General features: G+C 43.2%; 1 protein-coding gene across 11 annotated transcripts in view; it reads left to right on the plus strand.

Annotated features, from left to right (window-relative positions):
* Positions 1-12,362, plus strand: part of PLCB1 (phospholipase C beta 1) — a 376,029-nt gene that overhangs the window by 116,207 nt on the left and 247,460 nt on the right. The gene's annotated exons all lie outside the window — the stretch shown is intronic.

A 12,362-nucleotide genomic window follows, 5' to 3' on the forward strand; every position in this document is an offset into this window, starting at 1 on the left:
AAATCAGTCACCAGCAGCAGAGTTTCTGTGAGAAAACTCTTTCTATCACAGCGATGTTAGCTGTATTTCATGCATTATAAGGGAGCGAGACATAAGGAGAGGAAATAAGTAATGGTTCTGTAAGTTACCTGGTGTCAGACTTTGCATTTGGCCCTCTGATTTCTTTTGAAGTGGAGACAATGGATAACAACACAGAACTGGATTGCCACTGCCACATCACGATAATTATTTAACAGTTCTACCAGCAGAACTTAAACAGAAGATCCTGTAAGCTCCATCAGCAATGAAGAACCTTCATTAGGCTGTGAGAAGCATTTTCACTTTCAGGTTAGATTTGCCACTGGAAAATTGGGCTGCTTAATTTTACATCAGTGATGGCAAGTGAAGCCTCATGGGCTGATCAGACTGGGCAAAATCAGAATTCACTGAGAAATCAAGGAAAAGCTTGTTTTTCAGGAAGTAGCTTTGTAATACTTGAGGTAGTATTTAGGCACAAGCAGAAAACAGTTGCTTGGTTTTGGTTTTAATGGACACAAAAAATACAGGCTTTACTTTTGTTGTTGTTTTAGTTGAATGTGTCAGCTTGTGCTGTCACTTCCTTCAAAAGAATTGGTTTAATCGGTGTTTGCCATGCTCTCAGGACTTTGTTTTAGCTACAATATTGCTTTTTGCCATGCCGTTACTCAGACCTGCTGGGAATTTGAGGATGTATGACTCTGCGGTGAGCCTCCACAAATAGCTGCACTTCATATAAACTGGGAAGTGTACATGCTCCGCTTTCATCCCACATTTCTCTGAAAAGGAGTTAATACGTCCCTCTGGGCACGGTAAAGGAGCTGTGGAGTTATGTTTGCCAAGAGCTTTGGGCTCGCAAAAATCCCCCCTTGGGCCTTGGTAGCTATCAGCCCCATAACTCACCTGGAAGCACGGCTCGTCAGAGGCCATACGGGGGGTTCAGCTGCTCCAAGATGGATGCAGTGGTAGAGCTTTTGCTAGAAAATCTTAGGTAGCAAATGCCCAATTACAGACCCAGCTGGAGCAACGAAGCAGTTCTTTTGCTGGCAGAAGTTTATTTCTTTCAGTGGAATGGCTCTATTGACAAAATAACTTACTGCTCGCATGAAGAGAGGTCTGCACCGAGCTCTGTGCTGTTACGTGCCAGCCAGGCTCACAGAGAGGCAGAGGCCTGAGTTTCGTGTATGGGAGAGCCACCTGCAACTGCAGAGTGACAGCAATTGAGAATTAGGGTCTCAGATATACCAAATATGAGCTCGTGATTTATTGTTGCTGTCAGTTAAATGAGGAGAAAGATTCTGCAATCCACACTAATGGAGTTGAGATACTGAAATTGAATTTACGAGTGAAAAATGCCCTGGCCTTAGTTAAATTTAGTGGCTCATCCACTCAGTGGTAATTGTACACTTGCAATTCCTTCATCTGGACTGGATTTAAAATATGTACTTTAGTGATCAGATTAAATGAAATTTTAACGATCAGCTGGGGTTAAGCAAAATACTAATTAAACCCAGGGAAGTCTATTAATATAATTAGCCTCAGGGCAAGACAAATCAAGAACTGGAAACAAATTATTTGTAACGTCCTGTCATTTCCTAAGTAAAATGTTTGAGTCTGCAGAGAAGAGACAAAAGATGGAAGCCTTTGTTGAGAAATGAGAAGGGCTGCCTATATTTCATATTTTGTACCTGATGGAGCATCTCTAGCTCATTGCTGACTTCTGGCACCTGCACAAGGTCCCTTTGCTGCCAGTGACATGGGAAAGGCCACCTGAAGAACTTGATCCTATTGTAAACTGCACAACAAGGAATCGTCATGTCTTGTTTTGAAGAAGTGCTTTCTCAACCAGTCGAGTTAAGTAATAAGGAAGTCTGGAAGTTGAATGGGCTCTCAAAAAGAAAAACAAAAAAATCCTCAAAAAAACATTTATTTTTGTGTTTAACCTGTCTCCTTTCAAGTTGCAGCTCAAAAATCTGTTCTGTGGAGCATGGAGAGGGAGGTTTGTGCACCTGCTGGCCCACATTTTCAATGGCAGTTGGATTTTCTTTCCTCGTAGAAGTCTTTGAAAGCAAATTTCTAGAAAGTGCTTTCAGCTTTCCGAGTTAGGCACATTAGCTGTCACACCAAGTGTGTAAAAGGTGGCAGTGACTCAGGTGCCATTCATTTCTGACAATTTTGGCCAAGATCCATAGCTTGTCAGCACAAGAGCTCAGTTTATTCAGGACCATGGTGCAGGAAACTTGTTAAGATGCAGCCATCTTCTGATGGCTTCTTGAAACATCCCTTAACCTAGAATTCAAGGAATAGAAAATATCAAGTTGAGGTGTCTGGGTCTTGCTATATTGAGTGTATATGAGCACTGGCAAGGGAAGCATAGTCTTCCTTTTTGTTTCCTTACCGAGCAGTAGCCATGCCGAATTCTTCAGAAATCCCACGGAGATGGTTCCATTGAACATAAAAAAGATGGAAAGTGCAGCAATAAGTTTGTTTGCTGCATAATAAAATATATTTTTTTTATTCTGTAGTTGACAAATTTAAGGTCGTATATGTTGTGAGTTGGCAGGCATTTTTTTCAGTAGGATCAGTCAATAACACCATAAAAGTGTTCATGGACCATCTTTAAACTTCTCTGATCCCCTAGATGTCTAAAAACAGTCCTCTGAAAATCCTTTTGTGCCTATGGGTAGTTTCATTCTGTACTTCGCTATAATTCATAATGTGTAGTTTTAAAAAAACATCTGCAGTGTGTGGGGACAGAATGGCCAAAATCTATTTTAACTCCTCGGGCTGGATTATCAGGTGTTGTTTTTTTCTGTCTCTTCAGTGCAAAGGGTAAATACAGGATGCATTTTATTTATCTACAGCTGATAATTATGAAACATTTTATTTTAGTGCTATGGAATGTTGTTTTGATAAATATATGTGTGAATTATACTATATATAGACAGCTAAGATGTCAGTTTTTAAACTTGGATACGTCAAATTAGAAAATGCCATTTTTAGGGACTAAAGGTACAGTTTAAAAAGCATCAGAATTACTGGTCTGGAATTCACACTTTTGAAACTGAGTACAATATAAAGTTTATAGGCATTATAAATCTAAAATCTGTTGTTTACTGACTAACATTAAGAATTCAAAACTCAAAAAATCAGTGAGAACTACTGTTTTTAACAGCATTTTGCATATTTTATAATTCAGATAAGTACCTTGGTTTGGCCTTACAAGATTAGTTTGAGAATCCTGACTGTAAAACAGCTCAAAATGCATCTCTCCTCATAAGGGTATACAACAGAAACTGTCTACAGCTATGTCAGTTCAACGCAAAAATTAATATGAACAGCTTTTTAAACAGTTGGGATTGGCTTCTGCCTGCTGTTCCTCTGCTGGTTTTGCTTTGACGAACAAGTTTCCGTTCTCTGCTCTGATGATGCTCGTGGAAGAGTGAGAAAGTGAAGTTCAGTCACTATTGCAGACCAACCTCAGGCCCTCTGAGCTCTGTAAGTCTTCTCTGTCTCAGTAGTTGTTCTAGGATTAAGCCTCAGCAGAGGAGCTGTTTCACCGTCCTCTGGGAATAATGTTGGGACAGGCAACACAGAGATCTTGCTTTTGTTGTGCTTTGTAAACAAAGTCAGTCCTTCAGCTGAGGTGCTTGATCTTTGTCATAGCTGACAATGAATCATTTAAAAGTAATGGAAGTTGAACATCATGGTTAAGCAGTCTGTTTAGAAAGATACCTGAAACAGCCACAGGGTCAAAAATCCCCCCAGAAGCTTTACCAGCAAGGTGAAAAACTGTGCAAAGGGAGTCTCTTGTGAAAGATTTTTATACTCCCTACTGCTCAGCCTTGCCAGGAAATTTCTTAGCCTCTATTGAAATGAAGAAAGTGTAAAACCAAACACAAAAGGAATAAAAATGTCTCCTGAACCAAGCGTATACATTGCGTTTGCTTGATGAAGGATCGTGATTTAATATAGGTTCCGCTCTTACATCTAGTAAATTCCTTCTGCAATTTTTCCTTTGGGGGAAAGATTCCTGGATGGGGCAGGAAAGAAATCCCATACTCATCCTCTTTGAATATTAACAAAAGCACCAATTTCAGCTGTCAGGACACCTGTCTACTCAGTGTCTACTGATGTTTTGGTGACCCACCATATTTATAACGTACAATTTTTAATGTAGTTTTACTGCATAGGAAGAGGAAAGCACAGGCATGAAAAGCTGAAACATTTGTTCCGCAGAGACTGTGCTGTATGCTGTGGCACTTTGGGTTTATTTTATTAAGCATGAAGCTCGGGAAGGCTTTGTTATCGTTCTGCCAGGCTCCTTAAGGTTTGAAGCTGCTGCTGTCATGCAGCCAAGCGTAATGGCACAGGACGGATGAAGTAGGTACCAAGCAGAAGAGTCTTCACTGCTTTATCTTCAAAGCAAGGATTGGCATTTGCAGGCACTGTTACATAAAACTTCCACGTGTTTGTTCTGCAGAAACTGAATGTAAAGCAAGATACTTGAAACTGAAGCTTCTTGTGTAGGGTTGTTTAGGTACTGACCAGCATAAAAAAACAGTGGTGCCAGGATGAGTTTAGACAAGTGTCTAAGATTAAAGTTGTAATTTTGTCTTTGTACTACTACTAATGAGCTACTGTTAACACTGGATGTTTAAAAAGGGTGTCAGAGAGCAGTCATTTGGAGAAAAATAAAGAGGCTACGTGCACCTTACTGCAAAGTATACAAATGTGTAAGTAGTATACATAACGTGTAAATATATGCGTTGTGTATGTACACACACTGTAAATTAAGGGGAACTCAGAGCAGAAGAATACAGATTAAGGATTGCATTCACCGATTTACGAAGAGAGCAGGAAACATTTATTTGTTTTTCACTTGGCTGAATAATGACCAAACGATGTAACAAAGCCGGAGACCATGAAACAAGCAAAGGAAAAACAATATCCTATCCAGCAAAAAGAATCCAAACACACCTTATCTTCACCTCCTGTTTGCTGGGGTAGAACAAGTAGGAGCAGCGGCAGCCGTCAAAATAAGCCACGCTGGCTGTGGACAGGATATGGTTGACGAAGCGATAATTAAACCCTTTTCTCTGGCTGCCTAAGCCTGCTTCCAGCTCCGTAACATAGATAAAAATGTCTGTCCTTTGCAGAAGCTCCCAGCCTGGTCTCTGGTATGCAAAAACAAAACCTGTCAATGTTAAAGCTTTTCACAGAAGTATTCGTGAAAAGTCTTCCAGGTCTTGGGTTTCCTCGTGTTCAGATTCAGGGGGCCATCTCGCTGCTTTGCGCAAATCTTAGCTGCCAGCTGGTATGTATAGACCTCAGGAGGAGTCAACAGGAGCTGCTTTTTTTCTGCAGGCAAGTGCCCAGCGACCTAAAAGTCCTTCACACAAATTAGCCTGTTACCTTGAGGTGCCCCGGCCGTCTTCGGTTGCTGCTCAGCCGCGCAAATACTTTTTGAAGCGCCGAGGCCATGATAGAAAGGCACAAGTTACTGTGGGAATTGGAGTTGTCGGTGCGTTCCCCTGGACTGTGTAAAACACAAGCTAACATTTGGTTATGCAGAAATGCAATAAAGAACACAATTTTTGTATCTGTCATGATTTCATTTAATTAACTGGCGCTACTGTAATCATCAATTAATTGCCTGGATTTTGGATGGTACTTCAACATCTCAGGCCAGCGGAACACTGCTTTTTCTGTTACAAATTTAATTCAAATTTGTCATCTGTTTTATGATGCAGGGCTTACTATTTCTGAGGGAGCACGGGGCTACGTGCTGAGCTGTCTCTTGACATCCATGGCGAGACCTTCCCTGGCCTGCCTGCCCTGAGCCCCTGCGCTGTGTGTGACTTCTCCAAGGCCCTGCTCCAGGAGAGCACTCAGGCATGTGTGAAGCCTGGTGATCGTGGCTTCAATTGTTCATTGACATCAGTGGGGATACTGACGTAAGAGAAATTATACACATGATTAAGCGCTTGGCTAGGCAAAGGCCCGAGCTAATTCCCTTTTGTAAGCAGATTTGGACACAAATTGACACTACGTTTCTGTTTTGTTTTGATTATTATAGGGTTTTAGGGTGAAGGTAATTTAATCTCCCATCAAAGACTTCGGCAAACACAAGCCTTAGAACAAAACATTTAAATATAATTATAATAGAGCTTGTCAAAAACACTTAGCGTCATGTAGTGTAGCCATTACTGGGCCTAACCTCTGCTAGCTTGAGGTACCTGAGAACTTCAAGCAGAGCTGGAAAGCAGATGATTAAATATTAAAGTAGCAACAGATGATTTTTTTTTTATTATTCACTGTGGTTAATAAACCTAAGCAAACAAAAACTCCAGCTATATCCATCATAGAGAACAGCTCATTCTCGGGGTACTGAGTTTTTCTTTCACTGTTGTTCTTTTTGTTATTTTGGAGAAGGAAAATATTTTCACTGTTCTGCAGGACGTGCTGTACCATGGCTCGTGCACAGGAAAAGTTGCTAGAAGCAGAACGTGTCTTGTAGGGGCTGCGTAACTGAGACAGGTTGGGTGGTGCTCACCACCTCCTACTGACCTCTCTGAACACGAAGTACTTGCTTCTTCTTTGATAAGCATCTCCAAAATAGTCATGATGAACTCAGCAGCAAGCTCATCTTTATATGCTTCTCTGCCAGCCAGTGTTTTATCTCCATATGAAAAAAATTAGTGAGTATGCAAATATATGTGTATATTTATACGTATTGTCTCATGCTTGGTACGGCTAGCTACGTGAAGTCACCATCTGTCTGCATCATGGAAATTGTCTTTATGTGTTCATGTTCAAGTAATCTTTCCTGTTCAAGATCAGGCATGAAACTAACTCTCAGCGCACTTCGAGGGGCCCACATGGTTTTTAAGCTAGCCAGGGATCCGGTATGTATCCTGCACATCTATCTGTAGACCTGCTGCGCCGTATGAAATCGTCAGAGTCTAAGCGAAACGTTGATGCCACTATCTGTGCTGATTGCATTCTGTGTCCTGCGCATTTCAGCGCTGGCCGTGGGCTGCCTGGCAGTGAGGTGCCCTTCGTGGGGAGAAGGGAGGAGAAACCAGGCTCGAGTGCATTTGATTCCAGGTTCCTCAGCAGGAGCATGCTCCTGCGTGTGATTGCTCCCTGCAAGGTTATGATTATCTCTGAGATGCTTCTATTTATTAAATGGGCGTGGATTTTTTATTTTTTTTTAAATCTGTATGACAGGCACAATTTTCAAGACATACGGGCAATAATTCTGTGCTAAACAAAAGGCTGGCATAGCTGACGTGGGTAAATGCCTATTACTAGAAAATACTAAATGAATTGGTTGGCTGTCTTTCAAAACTTAAAAGCAGTATTGCTTTCTGTTGGAACTGAACACTCACTAAATTATTTTTTTTTTGCCATTTTTTCTGTTTCACTGATGGCAAGAGAGAGAAGAGCTGCATTTATCTTTACATTATTTTGTGAAGCAGATGATAGAACTTCAATAAGATGTTTTCTGAAAACAAAGAAATCAAGGCTTTATTTTATTTCTAAAATAAGTGTATATTTAAATTGCTTGTGTTCATTACATCTTACTTCATTTGTCGTACTTTGAAGTACTAAGTTGTCTTAATGAATAGCACAAAATCATCTGCCTGCATGAAGAGGCTGGAGTTGGTGACGTTACTGCTGCAAGCACCAGTCCCTCTGGCTTTTCTGGTGGCTGTCTCCAAACCTCTAGAAGAGACTTTGAATTTAGTACGCTTTCTTCAGATTGGGAAGCTGGCCTGTAGTTGCTAGCAGCAGTGCTGAGTTTTTTATTATTATTATTTTTGTAAGCTGCGTGTTGCTGGAAGGGGTATTTGAGAAATAGTAGAGCTTTATGATTCAGTGCTATTCATGATTCCATATTACTTCATGGTTCTTCTAATGGCTTACCAGCATTGCTTCTTTACACACCATAGGTTTTGTGAGAAGAGGGCATAAAAAAAAATCAATTTCCCAGCTGTTTTCTAAATAGAAATGTAGAGGATAAATAAAAAGGAAAGATATGGACAATTTCTACCCCCTAAAATACATTATAGAGCTTTATACCCTGGGAGGTTCATACCATTCAGCTGCAGTGTCTGCTTTACTGCCCCAGCAGAGCTCTCTTTCTGCAGAGCGATACTGACCTCCCTGGTGCTGGGTCACTGTGTCACCCCTGCTGCTGTGACACTACAAGGTGCTCCACCCTTAGGAGTGCATCAGACGTGTATACAGAGGAGGAACCTGGTCACTTGGTTTGCTGCCAGGGAGGAGCAGTGGAAATCCATCCAGTGATTCCTGTGCCAAAGCCAGTAGTGTGTGGTTGATGAAGGTAAGGTATTTGAAAATTAGTATCAAGTTGCATTTAGTCAATAGCAAATTTCATCCATCAGTATTAAACTGAGGAAGTTACTCCATCTCTCCGCTCAAATCCCTGGATCCTCTCAGAATCTCAGGCTGGGAGACCCTCTGGGATGGTCAATTGCCCGCAGAAACAAGAACATGAGACTTTTTCCAATTCTTGGTCTAACTTCCCTTTCCAGGCAGTAGTCATTATGTCAGCCTTCTCGTTGAACAGCTCTTGCTTTTTCTCCCAGTTAATTCCCATCCAGATCGCTGGAACTAATAAAACAAGGTTTTGGAAAAAGAAACAATCTTTTAGGGAGGAAGAAATAAAGAGAGGTGGTTATCAGTAGTGCAGCTTTACAGTCCAATTTGCTGTCTATCGCCCACTCTGGCAGATGTAAAAATGAGCAGAGAGAACCACTTTTTCCAGTGTAGCTGTATAAAACACATTTAATCTGAATATATTAACTTGGTGGCCATAAAAGTTTTAGAAAAGGAAAGCTGTCAGCTCCCCTTCAGTCTAGCAGTACCTATTAGTCGAAATTTAATCATGTCCAGAGCTCAGATCAGTGCAACTGGTTTTCTGTTTTGTTTCATGTTGCAAAAGCCATGTACATATTCACTTGACTTTTTTTAGTGGAAAACGTTCTGTGAGTAGTACTGTGCAGTCATTATCGCCTTTTTTACTTACTGAAATCACAAATGGCAGCATTCAATCTGTGAAACCATTTTGTTCCTTACTGCTTCTTCAACAGTATTATCTGTGTCATCTGAAGTTTGAGGAGCACGGTTCCTATTAGCAGTCAGCAGGACAGGGCTTTAGCGTTACCCTGTTACTCGGGTGATTTTGAAAATGAGATTTATTTTTTTTTTCTTAAGCCAAATCATTTGAACTGAAGTCAGTGCCAGATACAGATTTTACTTGCTACTTTAGCACAGAAGCAGTTGCTGTGCTTGCCAAAGGAGGAGATACTGCCTCAGAGATGACACTTGGTGATCGTGGGTGGGAAGGACTTCTTAAAAAAATAAATAAATAAATAAATTGGGGAATGTTTTTTGCTGTTGGAAATATTATACATTGCTGTCAGCAGGAGGGGAGACAGTTTGTGTGAGGGTAGGAAGATACAGTAGTGGCTTGACTCCCCTCAGGGTCAATTGGAATATTTTGCAGTAAAGAGGTGCTAACCCCATCATGAAAGTGTCGCGTGGTGCAGGCTGCTCTTCGTGCTGCTCAGCAGTAATGCCCGGAGGTCAACATTGGATTCTTACCTAATTCTTGGAGAGCTATATTAAATTCATCTTGAGGTACCTCTGGGTCAGCTCTCTAGCTTTTAATGGACAAATATTCCCAAATAAATTTAAAGATATGGTAGGTTATACATTTCTGACAAAAAAAAAAAGTGCTGTTACATGGTATGTGAGTTTGGGACTTTTGAGCTCCTAAAGTTGCTCTTTAAGCAGTGTACCTGTGAAGGTCTGTGCTTCTTGGGAACATCACACAGAATCACACAGAATTTCTAGGTTGGAAGAGACCTCAAGATCATCGAGTCCAATCTCTAACCTAACACAAACAGCCCCCACTAAACCATATCCCTAAGCTCTACATCTAAACGTCTTTTAAAGACACCCAGGGATGGTGACTCCACCACCTCCCTGGGCAGCCTGTTCCAATGTCTAACAACCCTTTCGGTAAATAAGTTCTTCCTAAGATCCAACCTAAAACTCCCCTGGCGCAACTTTAGCCCATTCCCCCTCGTCCTGTCACCAGGCACGTGGGAGAACAGGCCAACCCCCACCTCTCTACAGCCTCCTTTGAGGTATCTGTAGAGAGCAATAAGGTCGCCCCTGAGCCTCCTCTTCTCCAGGCTGAACAAGCCCAGCTCCCTCAGCCGCTCCTCGTAGGACTTGTTCTCCAGGCCCCTCACCAGCTTTGTCGCCCTTCTCTGGACCCGCTCAAGCACCTCGATGTCCTTCTTGTAGCGAGGGGCCCAGAACTGAACACAGTACTCGAGGTGCGGCCTCACCAGAGCCGAGTACAGGGGGACGATCACCTCCCTAGCCCTGCTGGTCACAGTGTTTCTGATACAAGCCAGGATGCCGTTGGCCTTCTTGGCCACCTGAGCACACTGCTGGCTCATATTCAGCCGACTGTCCACCATCACTCCCAGGTCCTTCTCTGCCTGGCAGCTCTCCAACCACTCATCTCCCAGCCTGTAGCTCTGCTTGGGGTTATTGCGCCCCAGGTGCAGGACCCGGCACTTGGCCTTGTTGAATTTCATACAGTTGACCTCAGCCCATCGGTGCAGCCTATCCAGATCCTCCTGCAGAGCCTTCCTACCCTCGAGCAGATCGACACACGCACCTAGCTTGGTGTCATCTGCAAACTTACTGAGGGTGCACTCAATGCCGTCATCCAGATCATTGATGAAGATATTAAAGAGGACCGGCCCCAGCACCGAGCCCTGGGGAACGCCACTAGTGACTGGCCTCCAACTGGACTTGACTCCTTTCACCACGACTCTTTGGGCCCGGCTATCCAGCCAGTTTCTAACCCAATGAAGCGTGCGCCAGTCCAAGTCAAGAGCAGCCAGTTTCTTGAGGAGAATGCTGTGGGAGACGGTGTCAAAAGCCTTGCTGAAGTCAAGGTAGACCACATCCACAGCCCTTCCCTCGTCCACCCAGCGCGTCACTTTGTCATAGAAGGAGATCAGGTTCGTCAAGCAGGATCTGCCTTCCATAAACCCATGCTGACTGGGCCTGATCGCCTGCTTGTCCTGCAAGTGCTGCGTGATGACTCTCAAGAGAATCTGCTCCATGAACTTCCCTGGTACTGAGGTCAAACTGACAGGCCTATAGTTTCCCGGGTCTGCCCTCCGGCCCTTCTTGTAGATGGGCGTCACATTTGCTAGCCGCCAGTCAACTGGGACCTCCCCCAATAGCCAGGACTGCTGATAAATGATGGATAGGGGCTTGGCCAGCTCCTCTGCCAGTTCTCTCAGTACCCTTGGGTGGATTCCATCCAGCCCCATCGACTTGTGCACATCCAAGTGCCGTAGCAGGTCACCAACCAGTTCTTCGTGGATAGTGAGGGCCACATCCTGCTCCCCATCCCGTTCCACCAGCTCAGGGTACTGGGTATCCAGAGAACAACCGGTATTGCCGCTAAAGACTGAGGCAAAGAAGGCATTGAGCACCTCTGCCTTTTCCTCATCTCTTGTAACTAAGTTTCGCCCCGCATCCAGTAAAGGATGGAGATTCTCCTTAGTCTTCCTTTTTGTGTTGATGTATTTATAAAAACGTTTTTTGTTATCTTTAACGGCAGTAGCCAGATTGAGCTCCAGATGAGCTTTGGCCTTCCTAATTTTGTCCCTGCACAGCCTTGCAACATCCTTATAGTCCTCCCTAGTGGCCTGCCCACTTTTCCAAAGATTATAAACCCTCTTTTTTCTCCTAAGTTCAAGCCACAATTCTCTGTTGAGCCAGGCTGGTCTTCTTCCCCGCCAGCTCGTCTTTGGGCACGTGGGGACAGACCGTTCCTGCGCCATTAAGATTTCCCTCTTGAAGAGCGCCCAGCCTTCCTGGACTCCTCTGCCCTTCAGAACCACCTCCCAAGGGACTCCACCAACCAGTGTCCTGAGCAGCACAAAGTCAACCCTCCGGAAGTCCAATACAGCAGTTTTACTGGTCCCAACATGCGGATGGATTCGAGGGCTGTGGATAAATTTAATGCCAGAATTTCAGTGCTCCTCTTGGTGTGATCTCCTTGCTTGGGTTACATGTACCCACTGCTTTGCCTAGCCAGAAGTGAGCTTGTAGTACAAGCACTTACAACTTCCCGTCTGCGTACGGCATTCTGTGCTTAAATAATCGTAGTTGTGCTGTTTGAGCGGAGACTATAGGAATACCTTTTCATGTCCATTTTGTAGTATCTCCCAGTAATTTCCAAAAAGCTTCCAGAATTGGGATGTGCTTTTAGTCAG

Source organism: Anas platyrhynchos, chromosome 3 (assembly GCF_047663525.1).
Source record: "Anas platyrhynchos isolate ZD024472 breed Pekin duck chromosome 3, IASCAAS_PekinDuck_T2T, whole genome shotgun sequence".
Taxonomy (NCBI): domain Eukaryota; kingdom Metazoa; phylum Chordata; class Aves; order Anseriformes; family Anatidae; genus Anas; species Anas platyrhynchos.